This window comes from Bos grunniens, chromosome 3 (assembly GCF_055505025.1).
Source record: "Bos grunniens cultivar Pamir isolate PY7600 chromosome 3, Bosgru_T2T1.0, whole genome shotgun sequence".
In the NCBI taxonomy this organism is placed as follows: domain Eukaryota; kingdom Metazoa; phylum Chordata; class Mammalia; order Artiodactyla; family Bovidae; genus Bos; species Bos grunniens.
In genome coordinates this window covers 89294216-89303430 of record NC_141167.1, presented here as the reverse complement: position 1 = coordinate 89303430, position 9215 = coordinate 89294216, and positions in this window count along the sequence as shown.

The following is a 9215-nucleotide window of genomic DNA, read 5'->3' as shown; positions in this document are numbered from 1 at the left end:
TTTTTATGCTATTTCGTGCCTGGCATCAAAGCATGTATTTATTGGAAAGTAAACACTAAAAATCCTTGGAAAGTATTGGTTGTTTTTAAATATTTTTCCTTTGTAGAATTAGTCTTATATAATTTGTACAATCAGTGCCTAAGGAACTTTCATCTTATTCAGTTCAGTTCAGTTGCTCAGTCGTGTCCAACTCTTTGCCACCCCATGAATCACAGCACACCAGGCCTCCCTGTCCATCACCAACTCCTGGAGTTCACTCAAACTCACATCCATCGAGTCAGTGATGCCATCCAGCCATCTCATCCTCTGTTGTTCCCTTTTCCTCCTGCTCCCAATCCTTCCCAGCATCAGAGTCCTTTCTAATGAGTCAACTCTTCTCATGAGGCGGCCAAAGTACTGGAGTTTCAGCTTTAGCATCATTCCTTCCACAGAACACCCAGGGCTGATCTCCCCTGAATGGACTGGTTGGATCTCCTTACAATCCAAGGGACTCTCAAGAGTCTTCTCCAACACCACAGTTCAAAAGCATCAATTCTTTGGCGCTCAGCCTTCTTCACAGTCCAACTGTCACATCCATACATGACCACTGGAAAAACCATAGCCTTTGTTGAAAAGGCTATGAAAACTAGATGGACGTTTGTTGACAAAGTAATGTCTCTGCTTTTGAATATGCTATCTAGGTTGGTCATAACTTTCCTTCCAAGGAGTAAGCATCTTTTAATTTCATGGGTGCAGTCACCATCTGCAGTGATTTTGGAACCCAAAAAGATAAAGTCTGACACTGTTTCCACTGTTTCCCCATCTATTTCCTATGAAGCGATGGGACCAGATGCTGTGATCTTCGTTTTCTGAATGTTGAGCTTTAAGCCAACTTTTTCACTCTCCTCTTTCACTTTCATCAAGAGGCTTTTTAGTTCGTCTTCACTTTCGGTGCTACTTTATGAACATTCTACCCACACCTGTTCTTTGAAATGATCTTAGTCATGTGTGCTCAGTCACTCAGTCATGTTTGACACTTTGTGATCCCATGGACTGTAGCCCACCAGGCTCTTTTGTCCATGGGATTTCCCAGGCAAGAATACTGGAGTGGGTTACCAGAAGGAAGTAGGTTCCTTCTCCAGGGGATCTTCCCTACCCAGGTTTGGAACCTCTGTCTCCTGAATTGGCAGGCAGATTCTTTACCTCTGAGCCACCCAATGTGAGGCAATCTTAGTCATCATTATACAGTAATTTTATCTAAGAACATATGGTTCCCAAAATGTACTCTCTGGAGGTCAGTGAGAACTCCCTAATCCACAGGTCCAAATTACATCTAAAAAACGTTCAAAAATATTTTTTGTTGTGGAGAGATGGTAGTGATGATATTGAAGAGTTTCTTTTAATAGAAATATTTGCATCGTGACCTTGTATAGAATTTTTTGTTTAAAATTAACTCCAATCCACCCTCCTAAACATTATGCACTACTATTATCCTATAAAAAAAATTTCTGCTTCAGCCAAAATGGTCAATTCTTTGTCCCCAACATGTTTTGCATGCCTTTGCTCACACTGTCTTTCCATACTTTGCATGTAATGTCTTCTCCTTCTCTTCACTGCCTACCACAGTATTAGTTCTTTAAAGCCCAGGTTGGATCCTCTCTTTGAAGCTCAATGATCTCTCCTTTCTCTGAAATACTTATATCCTCTAGTGCACACTGCCTGTGTTTGCTTCCATGATGCTGTCTTATGACAGTACCTGGAAAGCAGTTGGTGAATATAAGAGTGCCCATCATGGGATGCCAGCAACTTAGCAGACTTATTGTAGATATAGACTAGTTTTTATTTTTATCACATTTAAAAACTATATTGTATCCATTCACCCAGTGATAATTAGGTTCCCACTCATAGGACCAAAGAAAGTTTGGTAGAAGTGCTGCCAGGGATTTCAGTTATAAAAATAATGTCAACAAACACTACAAGCACCTATATATGCCAGAGATTGTGCTTGATATTTATATTATTAAGAATTTATTTTTTGCAAGTGAATAAAACCAACTTTGGGCTTCCCAGGTGGCTCAGTGGTAAAGAATCCACCTGCCAATGCAGGAGACATAAGAGATGTGGGTTTGATCCTTGGGTCAAGAAGATCCCTTAGAGAAGGAAATGGCAACCCATTCCAGTGTTCTTCCCTGGGAAATCCCATGGACAAAGAAACTGGAGGGCTACAGTCCATGGAGTCACAAAAGAGTCAAGCAAGACTTAGTGACTAAAACAAACAAACAACAACCAAAAACCCAACTCTCACAAGCACAAAACATTATATTACAAGAATATGAGGAAGCTCACAGAATCAAAGATAAGAACATGGGATGTGCCACTGATAACAACAAATATCACATTTCTTAGGTTAGCAAAGTAGGAGGTGGGCCTAGGACCAATAAGCTCCAATTTTATTTTTTATTCATGTGTCAGTCCATACAAGAATCCAAGTCCTGGGAGAAATAGTCTGATTGTGTAGCTTTGAGAGTGAGCAACTCTTTTGCTTAAGGAAAGAACAGGGCACTTGGATTTAAAGTTCCATCTGGATTGGCCACAAAATGAAATTCTAAAAGAATGGAGAGTGAATACTGCAAGACTAAAAAACAATGTTCGTCAGAGGGCTCCACAACATTATTTTATTTAGCCTATGAAAGTATTATTACTGTCACTTCAATTTTGTAGATGATAAAATTAATCAAACAAATCTTAAGCACCAGGTCCTGGATTCAGTGCAAAGGCTAGGGGTGTCCACAATGGAAATCTCTTACTATTTACTTTGCATTGCTTCCTTATATAAAGTGGTCTAGTTGGTGTCCTAGGTTGAACTGGGAAAAGGAGATTCTATAAGGTTCAGTTCAGTTCAGCCACACAGTTGTGTCTGACTCTTTGTGACCCCATGGACTGCAGCACACCAGGATTCCCTGTACATCACCAACTGCCGGAGCTTGCTCAAACTCATGTCCATCAAGTCAGTGACGCCATCCAACCATCTCATCCTTTGTCTTCTCCTTCTCCTCCTGCCTTCAATCATTCCCAGCATCAAGGTCTTTTCAAATGAGTCAGGTGGCCAAGTATTGGAGTTTCAGCTCCAGTATCAGTCATTTAAAATACTCAGGACTCATTTCCTTTAGGATGGACTGGTTGGATCTCTTGCAATCCAAGGGACTCTTAAGAGTCTTCTCCAACACCACAGTTCAAAAGCATCAATTCTTCAATGCTCAGCTTTCTTTATAGTCCAACTTTCATGTCCATACATGACTACGGGAAAAACCATAACCTTGACTAGATGGACCTTTGTTGGCAAAGTAATATCTCTGTTTTTTAATATGCTGTCTAGGTTGGTCATAGCTTTTCTTCCAAGGAGCAAGTGTCTTTTAATTTCATGGTCCAAGTCACCAACTGTAGTGATTTTGGAGCCCCCCAAAATAAAGCCTGTCACTCTTTCCACTGTTTCCCATTCTATTTTCCATTAAGTGATGGGACCAAATGCCATGATCTTAGTTTTCTGAATGTTGAGTTTTAAGCCAACTTTTTCACTCTCCTCTTTCACTTTCACCAAGAGGCTCTTTAGTTCTTCACTTTCTGCTATATGGATGGTGTCATCTGCATATCTGAGGTTATTGATATTTCTCCCAGCAATCTTGATTCCAGCTTGTACTTCTTCCAGCCCAGTGTTTCTCATGAGGTACTCTGCATATAAGTTAAATAAGCAGGATGACAATATACATCCTTGATGTACTCCTTTCCCTATTTGGAACCAGTCCATTGTTCCATGTCTGATTCTAACTGTTGCTTCTTGACCGGCATACAGATTTCTCAGGAGGCATGTCAGGTGGTCTGATATTCCCATCTCTTTAAGAATTCTGCACAGTTTGTTGTGATCCACACAGTCAAAGGCTTTGGCATAGTCAATAAAGCAGAAATAGATGTTTCTCTGGAACTTTCTTATTTTTTCAATGATCCAATGGATGTTAGCAGTTTGATCTCTGGTTCTTCTGCCTTTTATAAATCCAGCTTGAACATATGGAAGTTCTTGGTTCACATACTGTTGAAGCCTCGCTTGGAGAATTTTGAGCATTACTTTGCTAGCGTGTGAGATGATTGCAATTGTGTGGTAGTTTGAGCATTCTTTGGCCTTGCCTTTCTTTGGGATTGGAATGAAAACTGACCTTTTCCAGTCCTATGGCCACTGCTGAGTTTTCCAAATTTGCTGGCATATTGAATGCAGCACTTTCACAGAATCATCTTTTAGGCTTTGAAATAGCTCAACTGGAATTCCATCACCTCCACTGGCTTTGTTCCTAGTGATGCTTCTTAAGGCCCACTTGACTTTGCATTCCAGGATATCTGCCTCTAGGTGAGTGATCACATCATCATGGTTATCTGGGTCATGAAGATGTTTTTTGTGTAGTTATTCTGTGTGTTCTTGCCACCTCTTCTAAATATCTTCTGCTTCTGTTAGGTCTATACCATTTCTGTCCTTTATTGTGCCCATCTTTGCATGTAAAGTTCCTTTGGTATCTCTAATTTTATTGAAGAGATCTCTAGTCTTTCCCATTCTATTGTTTCCTCTCTTTTCTTTGCATTGATCACCTAGAAATGCTTTCTTATCTCTTCATACTATTCTTTGGAACTCTGCATTCAAATGAGTATATCTTTCCTTTTCTCCTTTGCCTTTAGATTCTCTTCTTTTCTCAGCTATTTGTAAGGCCTCCTCAGACAACCATTTTGCCTTTTTGCATTTTTTTTTCTTGCTCATTCCCTCTGTACAATGTCATGAATCTCCATCCATAGTTCTTCAGGCACTCTATCAAATCTAATCCCTTGAATCTATTTGTAACTTCCACTGTATAATCATAAGGAATTTGATTTAGGTCATACCTTAATGGTCTAGTTATTTTCCCTACTTTCTTCAATTTAAGTCTGAATTTTGCAATAAGGAGTTCATGATCTGAGCCACAGTCAGCTCCCAGTTTTGTTTTTGCTGACTGTATAGAACTTCTTCATCTTTGGCTTCAAAGAATATAATCAATCTATTTCGTTTGATTTTGGTATTGACCATCTGGTGATGTCCATGTGTGGAGTTGTCTCTTGTGTTGCTGGAAGAGGGTGTTGGTTATGACCAGTGCATTCTCTTGGCAAAACTCTGTTAACCTTTGCCCTACTTCATTTTGTACTCCAAGGCCAAACTTGCCTATTATCCCAGGTATCTCTTGACTTCCTAGTTTTGCATTCCAGTCCCCTATGATGTAATGGACATATTTTTTGAGTGTTAATTTTAGAAGGTCTTGTAGGTCTTCATCAGATCAGATCAGATCAGTTGCTCAGTCGTGTCCGACTCTTTGCAACCCCATGAATCACAGCACGCCAGGCCTCCCTGTCCATCACCAACTCCCAGAGTTCACCCAGACTCACGTCCATTGAGTCAGTGATGCCATCCAGCCATCTCATCCTCTGTTGGACCCTTCTCCTCCTGCCCCCAATCCCTCCCAGCATCAGAGTCTTTTCCAATGAGTCAACTCTTCACATGAGGTGGCCAAAGTACTGGAGTTTCAGCTTCAGCATCATTCCTTCCAAAGACATCCCAGGGCTGATCTCCTTCAGAATGGACTGGTTGGATCTCCTTGCAGTCCAAGGGACTCTCAAGAGTCTTATCCAACACCACAGTTCAAAAGCATCAATTCTTTGGCGCTCAGCCTTCTTCACAGCCCAACTCTCACATCCATACATGACCACAGGAAAAACCATAGCCTTGACTAGATGAACCTTTGTTGGTACAGTAATGTCTCTGCTTTTGAATATGCTATCTAGGTTGGTCATAACTTTCCTTCCAAGGAGTAAGCGTCTTTTAATTTCATGGCTGCAGTCACCATCTGTAGTGATTTTGGAGCCCAGAAAAATAAAGTCTGACACTGTTTCCACTGTTTCCCCATCTATTTCCCATGAAGTGGTGGGACCGGATGCCATGATCTTCGTTTTCTGAATGTTGAGCTTTAAGCCAACTTTTTCACTCTCCACTTTCACCTTCATCAAGAGGCTTTTGAGTTCCTCTTCACTTTCTGCCATAAGGGTGGTGTCATCTGCATATCTGAGGTTATTGATATTTCTCCTGGCAATCTTGATTCCAGCTTGTGTTTCTTCCAGTCCAGCGTCTCTCATGATGTACTCTGCATATAAGTTAAATAAACAGGGTGACAATATGCCTTGACATACTCCTTTTCCTATTTGGAACCAGTCTGTTGTTCCTTGTCCAGTTCTAACTGTTGCTTCCTGACCTGCATACAAATTTCTCAAGAGGCAGATCAGGTGGTCTGGTATTCCCATCTCTTTCAGAATTTTCCACAGTTTATTGTGATCCACACAGTCAAAGGTTTTGGCATAGTCAATAAAGCAGAAATAGATGTTTTTCTGGAACTGTCTTGCTTTTTCTATGATCCAGCGGATGTTGGTAATTTGATCTCTGGTTCCTCTGCCTTTTCTAAAACCAGCTTGAACATCAGGAAGTTCACGGTTCCCATATTGCTGAAGCCTGGCTTGGAGAATTTTGAGCATTACTTTACTGATGTGTGAGATGAGTGCAATTGTGCAGTAGTTTGAGCATTCTTTGGCATTGCCTTTCTTTGGGATTGGAATGAAAACTGACCTTCTCCAGTCCTGTGGCCACTGCTGAGTTTTCCGAATTTGCTGGCTTATTGAGTGCAGCACTTTCACAGCATCATCTTTCAGGATTTGGAATAGCTTAACTGGAATTCCATCACCTCCACTAGCTTTGTTCGTAGTGATGCTTTCTAAGGCCCACTGGACTTCACATTCCAGGATGTCTGGCTCTAGGTCAGTGATCACACCATCGTGATTATCTGGGTCATGAAGATCTTTTTTGTACAGTTCTTCTGTGTATTCTTGCCACCTCTTCTTAATATCTTCTGCTTCTGTTAGGTCCATACCACTTCTGTCCTTTATCGAGCTCATCTTTGCATGAAATGTTCCTTTGGTATCTCTGATTTTCTTGAAGAGATCCCTAGTCTTTCCCATTCTGTTGTTTTCCTCTATTTCTTTGCATTGATTGATGAAGAAGGCTTTCTTATCTCTTCTTGCTATTCTTTGGAACTCTGCATTCAGATGTTTATATCTTTCCTTTTCTCCTTTGCTTTTCACTTCTCTTCTTTTCACAGCTATTTGTAAGGCCTCCCCAGACAGCCATTTTGCTTTTTTTGCATTTCTTTTCCATGGGAATGGTCTTGATCCCTATCTCCTGTACAATGTCACAAATCTCGTTCCATAGTTCATCAGGCATTCTATCTATCAGATCTAGGCCCTTAAATCTATTTCTCACTTCCACTGTATAATCATAAGGGTCATATGATTTAGGTCATACCTGAATGGTCTAGTCGTTTTCCCTACTTTCATAGAACCATTCAATTTCAGCTTCTTCAGCATTACTACTTTGGGCATAGACTTGGATTACTGTGGTATTGAATGGTTTGCCTTGGAAACGAACAGAGATCATTCTGTAGTTTTTGAGACTACATCCAAGTACTGCATTTCAGACTCTTCTGTTGACTATGAGGGCTACTCCATTTCTTCTAAGGGATTCTTGCCCACAGTAGAAGATGTAACAGTCATCTGAGTTCAATTTACCCATTTCAGTCCATTTTAGTTCACTGATTCCTCACTCTTGCCATCTCCTATTTGACCACTTCCAATTTACCTTGATTCGTGGACCTAACATTCCAGGTTCCTATGCAATATTGTTCTTTACAGTATTGAAATTTACTTCCATCATGAGTTACACCCACAACTGGGTGTTGTTTTCACTTTGGCTCTGTCTCTTCATTCTTCCTGGAGTTGTTTCTCCACTGTTCTCCAGTAGCATATTGGGCACCTACTGACCTAGAGAGTTAATCTTTCAGTGTCATATCTTTTTGCCTTTTCATACTGTTCATGGGGTTCTCAAGGCAAGAATACTGAAGTGGTTTTCCATTCCCTTCTCTGGTGGACCACATTTTGTCAGAACTCTCCACCATGACTCATCTGTCCTTGGTGGCCCTACATGGCATGGCTCATAGTTTCACTGAGTTAGACAAAGCTGTGGTCCACTTTATCAGTTTGATTAGTTTCCTGTGATTGTGGTTTTCTTTCTGTCTGCCCTCTGATAGATAAGGATAAGAGGCTTATGGACAAGGTATGCAGGAGAATACTGTTGGGATGAAGAGCTAGAATTGTATCAAATTGAGGTCATGTCAAAGATATGCAAAACAAAACAAAAAAACAGCAAACCACTAGTCCCAGATTTACCCTATTAGTATTTGGCTCTATCAAACCTAACTCCGTTTAGATTTAGTGAGATATTTTCCACTGAATATTATTCTCCTGGCCCTATATAAAGACCTGCAGATGTAACAGCCCTTCTTAATAACTACTTAGGAGATCTATATGAGTCTCTGTCAAACTTTCCTTCCATCTAAGCACTTGAGTGTTGGAAAGAATTACCATGATCATAAGATTTGTAGAATAATAAAGGTTTAAAAGTGTTGGTATTGTATATTTCCTCATATTCAACTTTTTTCAATAAGCCTATATTATGTTTAGTCTCCCTCAATTTTACAGTACAATGGAACATACACTTGAGTTTAGGTATACACCTTAAAGAAAAATATTAAAATGAAACACCTATCCCACCACCCAGGCTTTTTTTCAGCTCCTTCCACCCCCAACCCCCATCCCAGCTGTGCTGGGTCTTCATTGTGGAGTGCAAGTTCTTAATTGTGGCACAAATGAGCCTAGTTGCCCCACAACATGTGGGATCTTAGTTCCCTGATCAGGGATCTAACACTTGTCCTCTGCTTTGGAAGGCAGATTCTTTACCACTGGACCATGAGGGAACTCCCCCAACACCTAGTTTGAAGGAGAAAATATTACCTTTGAATATTATTCTGTAATGTTCTTAACCATTAGATGCTTCTTACTCCCCTGGAGTAAGTAACTATCCTGAATTTTATGCCAACTATTTCCTTGCTTTACTGATAATTTTATGACACATGCATATGTATCCCTAAGAAATATGTTAATTCATTTTATAATAATTACTACATTTAGTTTGTTATTCAGTTTTAATATATTCATTAATTTTGATTTTATGTAAGTGAAGTAGTATCATATGTATTCTTCTATTTCTCATTTTTTGCTCACGATTAAGT